A 19,237-nucleotide genomic window follows, 5' to 3' on the forward strand; every position below is an offset into this window, starting at 1 on the left:
TTGAAATAGAAACTGTAAACACTTTGTTTAATGGCCCGAAAGACTTTCTAGTCTTGTTGCTGCTTCAGAACCTATCTCTATGTCTTTACCTATATGATATCTTGTAGCTCCTTCTAGGACCTGCTCTTTCATGAATCAAAACAAATACCTGCTCCAAGAAGAAAAATACATTTAACTATTAATTAACCCAGTCTGTCCATCTGTTGGACTAATGCACCGTTATTTCAATTTCATGTTAAAATCAGTAAAAGGACAGTATATATGTATAGCGATAACCTTGGACCTTGAACAGAAATGCAAACTTAGAGCATCGTCACACTGTTATGAGCAGGCCAGAACCAATGACTGAGGCCGTAACTTATCTCACATTTAAACTGTCAGACTGGCTTTCCTAATTCTGCTTTCAAAGCCCCCTGCTCCCTCCAGGACAGCGGTGTGCCAGTATAATGCTAAAACTCCTTGTACTTTTAGGGTGGATTCACCTAAAGCTACTCTATTTCAGCTCCCACGTGCCTGGGGCTTCAAGTTTCAGGCTGCTTTTCTTTCAATATTTCTCCAGTTTCTTTCTTCTTGGTGATAAAAATATCATGTCAGTCCTGATTTGTCACTTCACAAGCTGTCTAATAACTACTAAAGCACTGAAAAAAACCAAAACCTCCATAGAGTTAGAAGAGAGAAAATACTTGAAAATTAGCAATAATGTCCACATTTGCACAGGCAGAGGCAGCAAAAATTAATGTTTTGCTGAGTGATAGGATAGGCTTTCTAACAATTTTTTTCCCTAACCATGACTACCTCTGAACACAGCTTGTTCCACACCTGAACCTTTGAATGCAGTTTAGCAATCTGTTATCACAGCAATTAGTTCAGAAGCAGCAGTTGGCAAATGCCAGTTCCTCAGCAGCAATAAAATATCATTTATCGGTTACTACTACACAGTTAGCAACGTTCACAGGGATTTTACATGTCTGTCATCTTTCTGTTTTCCTGTAGGGGACCAGGACTAAAAGGAAACTTTGACAGGGAATATCAGTAGGTGTATTTTTATTTTGTGTTATGTCTTAGAAGAGGAAATCAAATTATTGCTACATCGATGGTGTCTGATAAGTTTTCAGTTCTGAACTAGTTAGACCTATTTTTCCACATGATACTTCATTAAGTCTGAGTCCTATATCCAGACAGAAAAAAACAAAAACTGGTTACTTTCCTTTGGTTAAGTAGTTTAGTGTAATTTCTATTACTAGTATTTCAAAATGACAATGACAGACAACCTAATTTGAACAGTAGGCTTTCACCCTTTATCCTGATTTCAGTGAAAACATTAAGATTATATCCTTACAGGTCTGATGAAATCTGTTTTTACTGATTTAAAAAAAAAAAAAAATCTGCTTTTTTTTTTACTTTTCCAAAATCTTAAATTTTTATAGTTTGCTCTTTTTTTTATATACACGATGTAAAATGTCTAGCACAAAACCTGTCAAACCCAATGCATTCAACTGAAACAAATGGCTACAGCTAGCTGCACACTTTATTTAAAGAAGGAGAAGATTGGACAGAACTCTTCAAAAGTAGGTTTTCGTAATCTATAGCTCTTCACATTAGAAGGAAACTTACCACGTCAGACTAATGCCAGGCAGACTTTATCCTTAACAAATTATGGTTCATGGATCAAGGTCTCAGTAATTTCATGGAGTTTTTTCATGTTGTTGAATATTCAAGTATGGTGTGCTTTGTTTGTTTGTTTGTTTTGGTGGGTTTTTTTAAGTTGAAATAAAGAAAGGCATTTATAGCCATCTGACTATATTTTAAATGCTGGCATTGCTGTGGAATTTTGACACCCTTTTCTGTATTTACACATAGGTCAGGTCCAGTGCAATTCTCAGTCCCATTTTTAACAGTCTTTCATGTCAAAACTGCACTACTTCATGTTCTTGGAAACAGCCACTTTAGGAGAAATTATAAATTATATGCATGTGATTGTGATGCTCACGTTCGCCTCAGCACACACACCAAGTTGTTGATTCCTTTTTTAAGGTTGACCATACCAAAATGGCCAGTCACAGAGAATGTACTATGATCTTGCTAAGCTGTTCTTCCAATTATCTTCATTGTTAAGGGGGAGAATAGAAGGATCCTGTCTGGAAATTGCCTAGCTTTAGTATAGCATAGCTTGGTTTATGTTCCAGTTTCATAGATTAAAAGCTCCTGTTCCCACCTCCATCTATTTTTCTGTCTGAAGATATCAAAATTCTGAACCACTGACTACAGCATCTTGTCTCTTCTGAACACAGGCAACCTTTGCCTACAGCAAATGGTGTTCCCACACTGATTGACTTAATTCAATTCAAGGACTGCAGCATGCTTTAGGCTCACAAGTCTTTGGTCGCCATAGCAGGCAACATGCAATCATGCTTTTACAATTCAAGTCTCAAGGATGTGTCTCTTCCCATTTCTTCTTTAATTGATGTGCTACCATAAATTAAGATGTCTACATGATATCTCACAGGTAACCTTTCTGTAATGTCACACCAGTACCGTATTTTCTTACCAAAGTATGTAATTTGTGCTTGACAGATTGTCTTACTGATTAACGGTACTGAATCTGTAAGCTTTGTGGTCTTTCAAACCCTGTAGTTATAAACTTAGACTATCATTACTAATGTGCCTGGAAAAAGTTGTTTATAGAATGACTTATTCTGATAAGAGGATGTGGTCTTACACAAAATTGCCAAAACCTTTCCCTACAGAAAGGAAACTGTTCAAGAAGAAAAATACACTTTTTCTCTTCTTAAGCATGCCATGATAGTAGTCACTGGATACAAATTTATGAGCTTAAATGTAAAACACATCTCAATATACAATGCTGTTGAACATGCAATGTTGCATAACATCTTTGTTGTTAAAATTAGGAAAAGAAGTCACAGTTCCAAAGAAAAGAGAAAAAAGGAACAGCAACAGCAGATGAACACTACACCACTGGAATAAAAGATGGAAATCTAGACTCTGTCAGCCTTTTTATTTGAATACCATTTAAATTGGCATTTATAAAAGTATACATCAGGGACAAAAGAATTCTTAAAACTGATTCACATTTTTTAGTAAAGAAGAGTGGTAAAACTATACAAATTTTAAATAGTATTTGATGAATATTTCTTTTTATTTCCAGTCTTAAGAGTGTACTCAGAGCTTACAATTCATAGCAAGTTTTACACTTTTACAGTAGATCAGCATGGACACTAAGAAAGCAAGTTTTCAAAATGTGCTAAATTAGATTAGTAGCTCTTCATTGTTTTAAAAGAATGGTTTGAAAGTCATTCTTAGAAATCAGTGACAGTCAACAGAAGAAAGTGTAGAGTACACCACAAGCTCCAGAGAACAGACACTGGAAAAATGAGAAACTTGGGCAACTTGACACGGATGTTGAGCAAAATCACAGGAAGAATGATATGGTCTACATATCTCTCTGGAATTAAACATGAGAAGCATTATTAATGTCAACTGCACGACAACATGGAAAAACAATCTTGCCAAACATACTTGGCATTCTTTTTTAAGAAGATTATACATTTGATTGACAATGGTATATATCATCCAAGGCTTGTTATCTTTCATATGTGTGAGGCATTTTTTTTTTTGGAGAATAATTCAGATATGCTATTAAAGACAAGGTCAGACTAGATTATCAGAACAGTGTTAAAAAATAGTTTTACAGCCTTGAAAGAAAGTATGTCAATTCAATATCACTGCTGCCAGTGTATTTACGTCTTTTTTTTCCTTCCCCCCCCGACTTTTTCAGTTGGTAGATAAAAACCATAACACATTCCTACAAATCTTGCTCTGCTTAGGCCTGTTCTTAAACAATCACTGTCTACGCTCAACATTGGTTTTCCTTATATTATTGCAACAATAAACTTACTGCTTTCAGTTCTTCATAGATCTATAAAACTTAAATAACTGATACAGAAGTTTCCATACAATGTTTCAGTAGCATAATTTCTAACTGTACAGTACTAGAAATTTGCCTAATAATTCTTTTGTCCTATAGATCCTTTAATTGGTGCTATCTCATTACTAAATGTACTGCAGCAGTCTTCATACAGGATACTGATTACTTCAAATAGAAATGTAGATTATCCATGACATAAAGAAAGTTTGGGGAGAGGAGAACAAAAAGTTTTATTTCAGGAATACTTATTTTTCATTTTAGGAAATGCGGCAATTTTTCAGTCATGTGTGTGTGTTAAATATTGTATATCTTGAGTCTATAAAGAAAAAAAAAAAAATCAATAAAAAACTAAAAAATGCCAAGACCCATTTCAGCATGAGAACTCAACTCTTGAATGAGTTTAATATGAGAAAGGATGACCTTTAGTAGTTTGGAATAGCTGTGACCTAGTATTTTAACTACTTTACCTCTGCAAAGTATAAAAATAAAGAACTGTGTAATCTACTCATTCTGAACTCCTAGTATGTACTAGATACTATTACATACTATCTACGAAGCTAAAATTGGCAGCAGCAACTCACATTTTTGTGCACAACATTCCAGAAAGTCACAATATTGGCATTGTTTTTGGAAGTAGCTTCCTCCTGACATAGACAGAATATGCATTATAATGACTTACTAAGCTGATTTTCCTGAGCAAACCATTACTTGAGGTTTCTGTTCTTGCAGGAATTTTATTTTTAATAAAACTAGATGATATTTATCTGAACTTATGTTTCCAGTATAATGTATATCATGTTCATTATACGTGAAATCAATTTTGAGAGGTTATAAACAGTATTGTTTGTCATAGGATTCAGTGCAGCAGAACACCACACAGTACTGTTCAAAAAGCCTAATAGCGGTAAAAAAGAGATTATATATATCCCATTTTCTTAAATCCCACATCATGCATCAAAAGCTGAGGATGGCACAGTCAGAATGAGAAAATAAGCTCCCTGTAGTAAATCCTAACAATGAAAAAACCTGAAATTATAAGCTAACATCTGTAGGGTCCCAGAGTTCCATGACAGCACTCTCTGACATTACTGAACCACTTCCTGAGTGCTAGCCATAATATTAACAGAAAGTGTTGGGAATGAAAGACCTTGTGCCAAAGTATTTAAGCTTGTATAATGTATGTAAACTGTTAAAACTGCTTTGAAAATAAATTGGATACATGTTCTTGTATGCTTATTCATTGATAAAAAGACCTACTGAAGGACAGTTGTGTCCACTACCTGGATGAGATTAAAATTGGAAATGGATCCACAGCTAAACATTAACTCAAATATTCAACCTCAGGGCTAATCAGAAGATGAACTAGCACAAGTTCTAAATTTTGTTTCTAACATCTCCTCATACAAAAACAAGCTGAGACAAATAAAAATCTTTTCTAAAAATCTCTAATCTAAAAACATGCCCAGTTTCTCTTTGGGATTCAAGATCATAGTTTTGTCTTGGATACACCTCTAATTGCAGGTTTAAATGTTTAAAAAGAATACTTTTGCATTGTGTTAAGCTTTTACAGAAACCTTTAACCCTGATTATGTAAAGCTTCTAGTTTCTTGTCTTTCTATTAAGGAAAAAAAATGTATTAGAACATTAGCCCTTGATATATTCCAATCCTAATGTGCTGTAGCATGCTGTATTGCACAAACCGTGATAAGACTGACCTTTTGCATTAATCCATAACACTTTCTAATAGGGTAACATGCAAAGTGTTCCATTTGCTGGAGTCTCACATCAGAATCACCCTGGAAATCTGATGCTGCACAACTTCAGAAGTAGACCAGACTGGAAAAATCCACTGCTTACTCTTAGCAACCAGTTCAGAAAGCATATACATTTTACCATTATATACAACAAAAGCTCTTTGAAGTCAAGGTTGTTAAAATACATAAAAATGGTATGAAAATATATATGGCAGAATGTAAAATAGAATTGAACAAGTTTTGAATATTTACTTCTAGGTGAAGCTCACATATGTGAGCTAAAATATTCTCTTTATGATTTAATATAGCCACTAGTCGGTAAAATAATTAAGGCTTCTGTAACACAATCAGTTTGTGACTATTTAACAATAAAATTCCTAAACACTTAGCATTAAATCCATGAATGCTGATGAAGGTTTAGTATTGCGACTTTTAGATGCTCTCCAGTAGTGGAATCTCAAACTCTTATTTAGCTAGCCATGTTATAAACCAAATTAAAATTCACAGTGAAAGAGCCAGGAAACTTGAGCTTCGTGTACTCATGGATGCACGCAGGTATATCATGCTAATTCTGCCTGTGCTGTCCAGCCCGGCTGCCCATCAGTCAGCTCCGGCTCAGAAAGCAGGGACACATGGTAATCACAATTACCAACTGCTCCTCAACGCACCCGACGCTACAGCAGGATGGTGGTACAACTCTTTGACCACGGTCGGTTTGTATGTCAGAGCAAAGGTGAAACACAGATCTGTCTACACCAGCTGGTCAACAAACCACCTACGGACAGGACCCATTCTGTGAAGCCGGCCTAACTGACTGGATATTGCCCTCGGCAGAAAATGCCAAGAGCTTAAATCTCACCCTTACAAGGAAATATAGGCCATAATTCCAAATTTATCACAAATATTTCTGCTAAACAGTATTAGTTTGATAACTATATAGCTTAGTTTTCAATTAACTTGATGGAATTTGTAATCATCTTGCCTAAGTGATTAATTATGTCATATTTCATTTTTGTTTATTATAGTTCATAACATTTGTAAAAAGCACATTTAAGTAATCTTTTCTGTCAGTAATGAATTGGGGACAGACTCAGGGAGAGCACCCAAGAGAATCAGCAGTTCCACCTGAGAGGCTAGGCATTACTTTTTATTCAGCCCTCTGGTTCTCACATTCATCAGCCTGTAGCACCGTCAGCCATTAAAATTTGCATTTCTAATGTCAGCTAAAGGAGCAAATGGAAGAAAAACAGGGAGTACAAAAGACTAGATTTCATTGTGACATGGCTATCATTTTGTATGAAGGACTGTTATCTTGCTAGTGTTTTAGTCCATATGAATTTCCTGAATTAGATGCATGGGTCCTACACTTAACACTGAAGAGAGTTCTCAGGGTGGGACCTATAACATATCATCTGTGGAACAGCAAAGGAAGAAATTACGCAGTGATTAGTATATTCTAAGCAAATGTTTTAAAAGCATGACAGCTTCCTTTCATGTACTTTGATAAAATAGAGAAGATTAGAAGGTTTCTGTTTTCCAGAATTTCCTTGCTTTGGAGGTGTTTCTTAAAAAAAAAAAAAAATAAATATATATCTATATATAATTAAGATTGTGGAAAAACTTAGAGCACACTAAAGTTTGGTTCTCTATGATTTTAAGAGTCTCAGGGGGTTATGGGAAAATTTAATAGCTTTTTTCCTAATTGCATTAAGAACTTGTCATGATTGCCTACAGAAGCCATCCAGTGTTCCACAGAATCCTCTTTTCCTTTTTTTTCTGTGAAGCACAACAGTTTTCAAGCAAAGGCAAATGAATGGCAACATTAATATTCTTGACATGCTCCAATATTGTGATGATAAATGCCACAAAGGAGACTATAAATAAAAAAAAAATAATGAAGCAATAACGTAAATGGAGGTCATGGGTGTTCTTTCCCCCTCCTTCACTGTTATTAGTGAAGCACTTAAGCATGTCCTTAGCTTTAGGTATGTGAATAGTCCCATCAAAGTTAATAGTACTATTCACATGTTTAAAATTAAACATTTGCATAAGTGCTTTGCAGACTTAAAGGCTTTAAGTGAAATGTTTTACCAAAACTGAACTCATCTTGGGTTTAAGAACAAGAGCAGCTACATGAAAATAAGCTTCCAACGCTATGTCACCAGCCACTCTGACCCGCCATCTGGAAAAGCATTGATGGCAGGTGGAATAATCAGTCAGAGGTCACGCTGTAGGTCTATTACTATAATCACAGACTGGCTTCTTTTCTTCTCCTCTAGAAGCTCACTGACTGCAAAAAGTTTTCTTCTCAAGGAAAAGTGCTGAGAAGGAGGAACTGTAGATCTGCAGCCTCTTTGCTTTAGAATGGTGGTGGGTAGTTGTCACTTTGTGTAGGGCGAGATGTGAAATGCCGTGATTCAGGAGGGAGCCACAAAGACAGATTCCTGCCTTTTTGGTGCCTCGCTGACACTTCACTAGACCCCTCAGAATCAACACCTACCTTAAGAGCTTGTTTTCATGGTAGACTTCCATCATTATGGTATTTATTGGATCAAGAGGTCTAGACACCTGCTAGAGGATTAAGGATGAGATATATGTATTGCTTAGCTGAGTAACTGAGCATCTCACTTAAACATGCATGTCTAAGGAAATTAGAGCCTAATGAGCAAAGATGGAGAGAACTGCCAAATTCCTCCCCTGTGTACATCTTCTGATATCAATTTCTCTGAGTTGTTTCAGTTCTTGAAAAGATGACTGAAATAAGAACTCGTTTCTAGTGATATTTCAGAAACTTGTTTTCCAGTCCAACACATCAAAGATGGTTTTAGTTTTGACAGAATCTAGATGCCTGTACATTGTACACATCCACTGTACAATTCCTTGAATAAAGTGTTAATCTCGCAACAAAATTATCATGTTTGAGCACTGTAACAAACATTTATGAGTTAAAAAAAAAAAATATATTACTGTTAAACTAAGAAACCAAATGAAAGACTACTATCACCCATTGTTGTCACTGTTGCAATACACTGAATGTTCAGAAGGGTGTAATGTGTTCCTCCTCAAAGAATGACAGACCTGCTTCTGCTTACTCTGTTGCACCACTCTAGGTAAAACAGACTTTTGGAAAACAGCCAGATGAGCTTTGCAGATTTGACCAACCATTAAGCTAGTTAACTGTAATAACAGGAAGGTGTTGATTGTCAGACCTTTAATGGGTGATGAATTACATAGCTCTTATGCCTGCAGTTACTGTTCACACCCTGACCCAATAATGTACTAGAAAATTTTATAAATATAATTTAGCACCTAAGTTGATTTATTTAAGAATGTCGTATCAAGGAAAAATATACATGTGGAAATAAATAATTTGGACCAAATCTGGCTTCTGTTAACCCAATCAGAAGACAGTGTAACTCTGGAGAAAAAAGAAGGTGGCTTGAGTTGCAGATTTTATCTAATTTTTAAGTTTTTTTCATGAGAGACTCTCATATTGCAAGTCAGAATGCAGCTCTTTGACTTTCCATGCTCATCTTATCCTAAACAATGTTAGGTTGAAAACTCTTTCTCGTCTTATTATATAAAAACATCTTATCCAACATGGCTTGATATCCCATGTCTCACATCCCACCCTAGGATCTATTTATATATAGAACACAGTTCAGTTTCAGATTTTCTCATAGGACCACTATATCATGGGCTCCAAGAAAAAGGCAATGTTCACACATTGAAGGAACAGCTGGTAGCTGGTCTTTTTAAGCTGGCGATGTATGAACTTCCCCTCTTCAGAATATCTCTGTAATTTAGTTCAATTTCAAACTACGCTGAAGGCCAACAAAGGTATTAAAGAGGAGTATATTTACTAAGACTCACTTAAGTCAGCAAAGATACCATTGGGGTATCTGACTTGAGCCACCTGAGGCACCAGCCTCTAATTTTTGAAATTCATGCTGTAGTAATTCTGGAAGTGTAAGCTTTGCAAACTATAGTCATAATTATTATATTACATAAAGTTTATTCAAAAACAAGATACCCTGAGAAAATTATGTTACTGTTGATCATATTCTCGAGACAATGTTATGTGTTATTTAATTAGTACTTTACAGTTACAGTTCAGCAATTTTATGGGAGCTTAAATTTTTTGGTGTGACTTTCCAACGGGTTAGGAAGAAGAAAGGAAAGACATGATTTTTCTTATTACCTTTCTACTATTTTATGGTCTTTAGGGATCAGTAACCAAAAAGAACTTCAAAAACATCAACTTTTCTGAGCAGCTGGAATAAAGAATATTGTTTACTATACTAAGTCCAAAACCTGGTTGCAGTTTAAAACTCAAAAACAATTCCAAACAATTAAATATGCACTTTAGACAAGAAAACATCATCCAGACTAATAACAGCTTTCTACGTCTTCTGCTTCACTAACTGGTATTCCACTATACTTAACTTTTTTCTGCTGTTTAATTTAACGTTTTTTATACAAGGTAATAGTTATGGGAGAAAAAAAAAAAAAAACAAAACCAAAACAAACAAACAAACAAAACAAACCACGACAAACAAAAAACCAAAACCAGAAATAAGAAGAGAAAAATATAGCCAAGCAATCAATTAGCTTAATGGCACCTTAAAGAAACATAGTGAGAACACAGCTAGGAACTAATACAGTTGCACTACAACATGGTCTGTTGCTATAGAGTAGTATTAGACTTCAGCTATTCTACTGTCACATGTATAAGCAATCAGGCAAATTATATGAGCTTAAGAGACTTGCTAGTTAACCTACAGAAAACAATAAAAATTACAAAAGAAGAGTATTTAAAAGGAAGAGCTATGGCTGCCATACACATTTATCTCATTATTTACCTCTGCTACTCTTTTATTCTTATCTTCACCTAAAATCATGCCTTAAAATTTCAAGTATCAACAAATAGTAGAATTTAAAAAAAATATGTGTGGAGAAAAATCTAGTGGGTCAGAAAATATAGTATTACAAGGAAAAAAAACCAACAAAATAGTGGTATACATATATACATACAGTTTTTCCAGAGTATTTCTTTCCACTTCTAACTTTCCCATTTTTTCCTAAATTTGCCTTCTGAAATGTTTTGGTTTGCTTTTTCTTTGCTGTTCTCATAATGTGTCTTGGATACATGCTAAATTGAAAGAAAATATTGAATCTCTGATTTCACTCTCCTGTTAATCTGTAATTTTAAAATTTAAATTTAAATTGACATTCATTCATTAAATGTATTTTATACACATTGGGAGTAAGTCAAGAGAAAATTAAAATCTAACTGGCAATAGTTTCACAGAAATGCACTTATTCACAATTATGTGACAAGGTTCACTAAAGCTAAAAAAAATGTCAGCCTACCAGGTCCTAAAAATGTCTCTGAGGCTATTCTTCACTGAGATTTAATAAAGCTATTAAAAAAAATGGGGAGGAAAGTTATATCTTAAATGTTTTTCCTTCCTTTTAGTTTGAATTTCAACCTGTCCTTTACATTGGAATTTAAAAGAAATGAAAGCACAGTCTCTTGATTATCATCAATATGTCAGTCATTTAATCCAGTAACTAGTTCTCTCTTTTAAAAATCCCTTTTTAAGGTGTTGACATTGATATTCTTCAGACAATTTTAATGAGGAAGATTTCAACATAATATGAGCTACCAGGTTTCAACTTTTCCTCTTCAGGAATTCATACTGCCTGAAATGAAAGTGAAAATCTATTTTCCCACAACTTCTACCATCCTCAACTTTGGCTACAGATGTATAGATGAATGATGACAGAGTTCCTTTTCTGAACACAAGTAGAAAAGGTGGAAATACTTAAATAATTTGTTATACTTGCAATATAATCAATCAGACAATTATAATTGCCTGCATAGTGTTAAAAGTAGCCACCATATGCTTCTGAAGAAATCATATAAAACAGCTGGTTTGCTTCTTCTGATTAGATGACTAACCCAACTGCAAACAGGGAAATACCAGATGTGATTGACATACCTTGACTTTAGGAACGGCTAACTTACAGGATATTTTCCATAATACTTCTAAAATCTATGGTCTGACTAAACCCGCCATAAATTAAATGCACAACTGCTTGAACACACTGCACTCGCTGGTTTGCTATCTAAGTGGACAAGTAATTAAAGTGGGCTCTCCAAAGAGTCAGAATAATTCAATATTTTCAGTAATGACTTTGATGATGGAGAGCTGAATATAATTACAAAACATTACCACAGTAAATGGTTAATAAATCACAAGCTGTATTTGAAGGCACTGCTATGATTCTACTGGAAAAAAATGACAAATCTCACATAAAAGAAACAAAAGGCAGTTATGTCATCTGATACATTGCTAATGGAGCCTGAAAAGAAATATTGCATCTAGTTTTAGGCATCATATTTCAAGATTTTGGACAAGCTAGGTAATGTCTAGTCATGGACAACAAAAAAATAGCTAAGAAAAGAAGCTGAAAGAACTGGGCTTGTTAAGTTTAAATATGCAAAGATTGAAGAGCAGGGATAGAATAATAGTTTTCCACTAACTAAATATACAGACAGAACTCTGAAAGATTTTTTCCATGTTCATGGAGATTGGACTAGAGGAAAAGTGTCCTTTTCTTTTTCCTTTTAAGAAAAATTCAGAATATATATTAGAAAAATACAAGGTTTTTTAGGCTGTGCCAGATATTAATGAGAAAGGTTATACCTTCATAAAAGGTTATGAAAAAAAGGTTAGATAAATATCTTTTAGAAAGGTCTAACTGTACTTGATACTAGTTCAGGGCACAGACATGGCTAAATTATCTGTAATTGTCTCTTTTCCAGCTGTGATTTTCCTGACACTGTAACCCAACAATTATCTAAATTATCAGAAAAATGTTCATTAAAGGAAAGAGATACTAAACAGTATCCACAAAACACCAAGGTTCATAACATTATAATCTGGGATGCTAATGACGCCTGTCAAAATTGGCCAGTTTTTAACTCCGTATGGCCTGTTTTCATTTTCTTTCCATTTTGCTTAACTTTGACGGGATTTTCAATGCTCAGGACGATGTTTTAACAGATCGGCTAAAATGGTCCTGTCTTTTAGATGAAGGCCGGGCCATTTTCTCCATTCAGAAAATATTATCCTGAATTTTTTTTCTAAACTGTTTGCAGAGGTTTAGAGGCCCCCTTATTTTTGAAAAAGAAATTTAGGTAATAGAGCCTGCTATGAATTTTTATCAGTTACAGCTCATTGCTATTCGACAGCAACACTAGTTTAGGTCCTGGCATCCACACTGAGAAGAAGGAATCTGTTTTTACTGTGCCTTGAATATCTTTCCTTTACACTTTCTTTTCTTCTTCTTGACACGCCCTCACCACTTTCCCTTCCTCTCCCAGGCAGTACAGTGAAAGAAGCCATCATCAGAATAAAAGGCAGACAGAAGCGGGGCCATACAACACTTGGCATACCCTTGGAGACGGCGTCCTTCCTGGCACCTGAGAACAGCAGCCGAGAGGAGGCCGTGGGAGAAGAAGTTCAGCCCAGTTCTGAGCTCCCCAGCACAAGAGACACACGGACGTACTGGACAGATTCCAACAAAGGGCCACGTATCTGGTTAAGGGACTGGACATCTCTTCTATGAGGAAAGGCTGAGAGAGCTGGGACTGTCTGAGCTGAACAAGAGAAGGCTCGGGGGAGATTTCGTCAGTATCTATAAACACCTGAAGGGAGGGTGTAAAGGAGGTGGAGCGAGGGTCTTCAGCGGTGCCCAGTGACAGGACCAGAGGCAATGGGCACAAACTGAAACAGAGGAGGCTCTGTCTGAACATCAGAAAACATACTTTTACTGTGAGGGTGACCAAACACTGGCACAGGTTGCCCAGGGAGGCTGTGGAGTCTCAAAAGTCATCTGGACACGGTCCTGGGCATTCGACTGTAGGTGTCCATGCTTGAGCAAAGGGGTTGGACCGGATGGCTTCCAGAGGTCCCTTCCAACCTCAACCAGTCTGTGATTCTGCGACAAGGAAAAAAAACCAGGTGGGCTCCAGCCGCCACCTCCTGCCCCACTGCCGGGAGCCTCCAGCCCACTCTTGACCTTTGAGAGCAAGAGGGAAAAAGGAAACGAGCATGCTGCAGAGGTGACCCGTGTGGACTTCATCTGAATTCAACTGCAGCTGGCTTGGGTTTGGTTTGGTGTTTTGTTTCTTTCACTTGTTATAAGGGAAACGTATAGTTTCTGCAAAACCAGTCTCTTCAAGTATCACAGTATATTTTCTCAGGCTATAATTGCATGTAGGCATCAAGTAAGAATGGGGAAGGCAGGCTATGCAAAAATAACTTAAATTAGCTAACAACAAGACCCTGATGGTCTTAATTGGTTGTTCAGATGAATCCCCATGATGTGTACTCCTGTCACAATTCATATATCTGTCCTTAATATTTTAAAGGACTAAATAAACTTAAACAAAGTTATTCCCATATTCTTTACTACCAATTTCTGAGAGACTGAAAGCAGATCAAATGAAAATATTCAGAAAGAGATTGCTTTTCCAAAATTCCCAGCTCACTTAGAAAAAGTATTTCTTGGACTTTTGAAACAAGGGACTAACACAGATTGAGAATTAATTTCCATAATTTGTGCTACCAGAGATATTTCTACTTATTTCTACTAAATTTTGCCAAGTGCCTGATTCCTCCTCCCCCCCCCCCAATTTGTCTTTCATTTGAGATACTGAATTGTGCTATTACTTTCCTTTTCAGAATATCTCTTTTTAAAGAAAAAAAAAATATATCAAGCAACTTGTTGACTTCAAAATGACAAGAGGTTTAAAGCTGAAGAAAAGTAGTGACAAGCATTGATAACATGAAGCTAACAGACTAAAGCCAAAATATTTTACTGTGTTAGGAAGTCTCAAAGGAATATGAGTTAAGTCTCAAAATCAATATGAAATTCATACATTTCAGCACTTCAGTAGTTCCTATACACCTACCGCATAAAATTCGGTTTCATGTTAGAGACAGTTGATAGTAAGTGTGGACTAAATGTAGTGGCTTGAAAATCACCTGCACTGAGCCAAAAATTCTATTTATACTATGCTTAATCTGTTTCTGGATTCAGGGGAGTATCACTCCTTATTGTAAAAAAATAATAAAACCAAACTCAAATAATATTTTGGAATTCCACCACTCAATTAAAATATTTTTGGTTTGTATAGTACATTTGTTATAATACAATACAACAACAACCTAAAGAAAAATTAAAGTTGCTAAACAGTTAAAGAAATTGCATGTTAATTTTCCAGGTAAAACAACTTTTATTCTTTGAGATTAACAATTAGAATGACAAAAAAACAACTTTTTGCACATGAAGTAATTAAAATTATATCTTTTTACTTATACTTGCTTAAGGGTTAAAACTGATTATTGAAATAAAACTTGTTTTCCATGTTCTAGTATTTATTCTTTATTTTATTTATACCCAGCGGTTCAACATAATTTAGACTACTTAGACATAAGATGTCTGAAGATCTGATCTGAGTCTCAGTACCTTAGTATTTTATTCAGTTAGATAGAGAAATCTTTAAATCAAGCAACGTGGTTTAAAGTCAAGCCTTTAACATACACCTAGTCTCTTCACTGCCAAGCAATATTTTTCTGTCAGATGAGTTGGTCTGATTTATTTTTTTTCTTTCAGCAACAATGAAGGAAAAGGAATCATTGTCGATCAAACATAAGACTGGAAAAAAAGAAGCAATGAGTTGATATGAAATTAACCTAACAAAATGGAAACTTTTTGTAGTGAGATAACACAAGCTGAGTTTTAAAAGTGGAAATCAAGATGCAGTAACAACTGAAGCAGTCGGAAGATTTGGAACCTGTAAGAAGGTGGTGGCTTTCATGCAAATAGGTAAAGAAAGTGACTGGAACGAGCGGGCATTAAAATACTTTGCTAAAATGTATTCCAAATGCTAAAGTGTTGATTACTTTTTTTGTGTGTTTTTCTTTTCCTGATGGAGATCTCATGTCCCTCTTTCTTCCTCACCCCCATTTGGAGCAAGGACAATAGGAAGCACTCAGCCATAGGAAATAGACCTCCGAATCCTAACTTTTATTTTGTTTCCCTTAAAACTGCTAAGGAGTTCCTTCTTTTGTCTAAGAAGATGACTCAATATTAAAGTCTGCTGAGTTGATATTAACAGAGATAGCTTTAACATAGTTCTAGCAATGATCAGTCGCCTTGAAGTCCCTAGCATTTGATCTCAGTCTCACAAAATAAACACATCTTTTGATAACAGCTATTCATGAAACTGAAGCTGCCACACCTAGTTCTCTGACAGATAAATGGTAACAGAATTTCAGTGAAAAGCTTTTCACACACTGACATGGCTGAGCTTTGGAGCCATTTGGATCTAAACCCAAATGGTGGAACTAAGAATGGAGGTAACTGATCACAGACATTCAAAAACTCGGCTTCAGCCAGCTGTTCCACCTCCTGTTTCCTGCATTATTGTCTGAATGATGTTCTTTTTAATTTCTGCCAGCTATGTTGTATTTTTAGACTTTAATCACATTTTAACAATTTTTACATGCATACCTTCTGAGTCACTGTCATAATTTACTTTCTTTTTTTGGAGGAGTATTTAATAAATCTAGTTTCCTATCTTGACATTACTACTGTTTCACAGCTCTTATACAGAGTTGGTTTTAAGTGCTTACTGTTATTATAATGATGAATCTTTATCTCTCCAGCTTTTTCTTTTAAATTGTTTTTAGAAATGTATACAGAAAAGTTTGTGATACTCCTCACGATGCATGTTTGCTCTCAGTATAAGGATATTAATGCCTAATCATTGAATTAGTTGGAACTCTGGTTTTATCTATACTTGTAAACTAAATATGGACAGTTTGCAGCCCCAAATACTGTCAAACAGGCATCCATATTATTATCTTGTTTAGCACCATTTCCAGGACATTTTTGGCCTGGACCACTTAGCAACCTCTCAGGAGGTGCTTGGGCATGGACAGTGCTTAGACTAATTGGGCTGTGTGAGTCAGGAACCATAATAACCCCTTTATTGATTGGTATAGAGGTTGCTCATAAATCTTTACAGTGTTAGAGAGAGGAAGATTTATCAAAGAGGTGATTGTTTTGACCTGTTTTCTCTTCCTGGTACAAAGTCTCGAGGGGTCTACTGGGCATCCAAACCAGAAGACCGTGTTCCAAAAGCAACTTCATCAGTACCAGGTAGAAGGGAATAAACCCTTTCCTTATTAGGATTACTGTGAGTTTCTGGTCTTAGTGCTTCCCAAATCCATAGAACATCCATAGACATTCATAAACATTTTAATTAGGCCTTGCAAAGATGCTGGAAAGAGGTGTGAAATCAGTATTGCAACTACATACACCATTAAACCTAAATAATATCTCTGATGGCAGCCATATAGGATATTTATAGAAATTTAATCATTATTCACAAATGGTCCAACAGATAAAAGGATCTCTCTTAACTCTGTTTAAAGTCTGTGGAAAATCATATCTAAATCATAGGATTGTAGGATAATTCAGGTTGGAATGACCTCAGGAGGTTATTTAGTGCCAACTTCTGCTCAAAGTAAGGCCAGTTTGAGGTCAGACCAGGTTTCTTAGGTAACTTTTAAATAAAAATTATGTTGGACTTGTTTTTCAGTTCAGTTCCCAACCTTTTCCAGAAACCTTTCAACTGAGATTGAAGCAAGACACTAATTTTCCATTTTCTTATAGAATTATTAGTGTTTTTTAAAAAGAAGTCATTCTGCATACTTTAACTTGATATTCCTAGTATTTTAACATAAAGTAAAAGCAAAATGGTATCTACAATAAAAAAACAAATTCCACCTGCATTTCTCCATAATGCTGGGTTTTCTAAAAACAGCTTAATTTATTTCTCATAAATCTCTGTAATTTACTAAAGAGTGTTAGCGTTAATACACAATGTTTTTGTGAATACTTACTTTAAGGATCACTTTTCTATCAGCTATTTTCTTATACATTACCTAAGGTATGCTTGTATGCTCACTTGAAAAAAAGTTTTAAGTAAAGACACTGACAAGGAAAAAGATCTAGAGGAGGAGAAAATCTGCACCTACTGGGGTACTTGGTGCTAGTACTTCAATAAGTGAAGGACAGGGAGCAATGTACAGTGCAAGGCTAATTCTCGATATCTCCTCGGCTACGTGAAATACTGCCAGAATCCTCTGAGAGACATGTGGCTCCATCTTCTAAATGCAATGTGAGTTGCTGTCAAGGACAACTGGAGATGATCTATTATTTGCAAATATGTATTTGTACCTGTAATGCAACCCCACACACACACAAACACACATCAAGAAACTGATTCATGGGGGATCTTTTGATGGTACATAAAAAGCTCTAGCTTTGTTAACATTATCCCATGGTATTGTTCTTTTAGCTATATGAAGCATAAAGTATGATTTATATATGCTTTTTGGATTCTTGCATTTCTATTTGCATTGATCACAAGATGGTAATGAATTATATGAATAGTAATTTTATAGCAGATAAGATACTACCTTTGTATCTTCAGGTACATTAGACATTTTTTTGCTATGGGTGATATTGTCATAGAAATTCTTCTAAAGAGAGTTTATTCAAAGCAGAAAAAGATTTCCCAAAGGGGAAGATTCACTGCAGAAGAGTTGTGTCCCAGATCATTTCACAGTGAGGCATCCACACTCACCAGTATAGTACTTGCATCCAACCCTTTTACAGAACTACTGCTATGAATGGATTAAAGTGAAATGTATTGGGGGAAAAGAATATTTGAAAACAAATATTTTATTAATTTTTAATCTGTTCTGCTTTATAGATGACAAAGAATAAGATGACTTTCTGAGTCAAAGCCTTTTATTTAATCTGTTGATAGACAATAAGTGGTGTCCCATTTTAGAGAAATCATGTTGACCTGTCAAAACTTTCTATAAAAAGCTTAGTCTTGTTCTGGGTAGATTTAGGCAGTTCTGATAGAACTACAAAGTCAGACCAGGACACTGGGATTTTCATCCTCATGCTTAGAATCACCTGCACTCTATGATAGGCTTTCTTTCTGGAAGACACTCAAAAAAGCTGTGTAGAAGAAAAATCAAGGATAAAATTCAGTTTGGAGTAGACTCTTGATGCTAAAATTTTAAAACCCTTGAAACAAAAATTTAGGGAAAGATGTGCCTTTAGTTTTTCACTGGCCTTAGCCAAAAACAAAGGTTCTTGTACAGATTGGAATTATAAGCAGTTTAACACAAAACATAATTTACACATTTTTTTGAGCTTTCTGTGGGCAGTAGAAGCTATTCAGCAGTCTTGGTATATCACAGATGCTGTATATTCAGCAAATGTAAGAAGATTCAAGAACAACAAAAGAATAAATCTTTGATATTATTTCAATACAAAAGGATCTTGAGGATCTTGACAGGAGTTACAAAGTTTATTTAAATCCAATAACATTCTTTAATGCAATAATATACAATCCAATACTCAATAATATTTC

Source organism: Accipiter gentilis, chromosome 31 (genome assembly GCF_929443795.1).
Source record: "Accipiter gentilis chromosome 31, bAccGen1.1, whole genome shotgun sequence".
NCBI classification, from domain to species: domain Eukaryota; kingdom Metazoa; phylum Chordata; class Aves; order Accipitriformes; family Accipitridae; genus Astur; species Astur gentilis.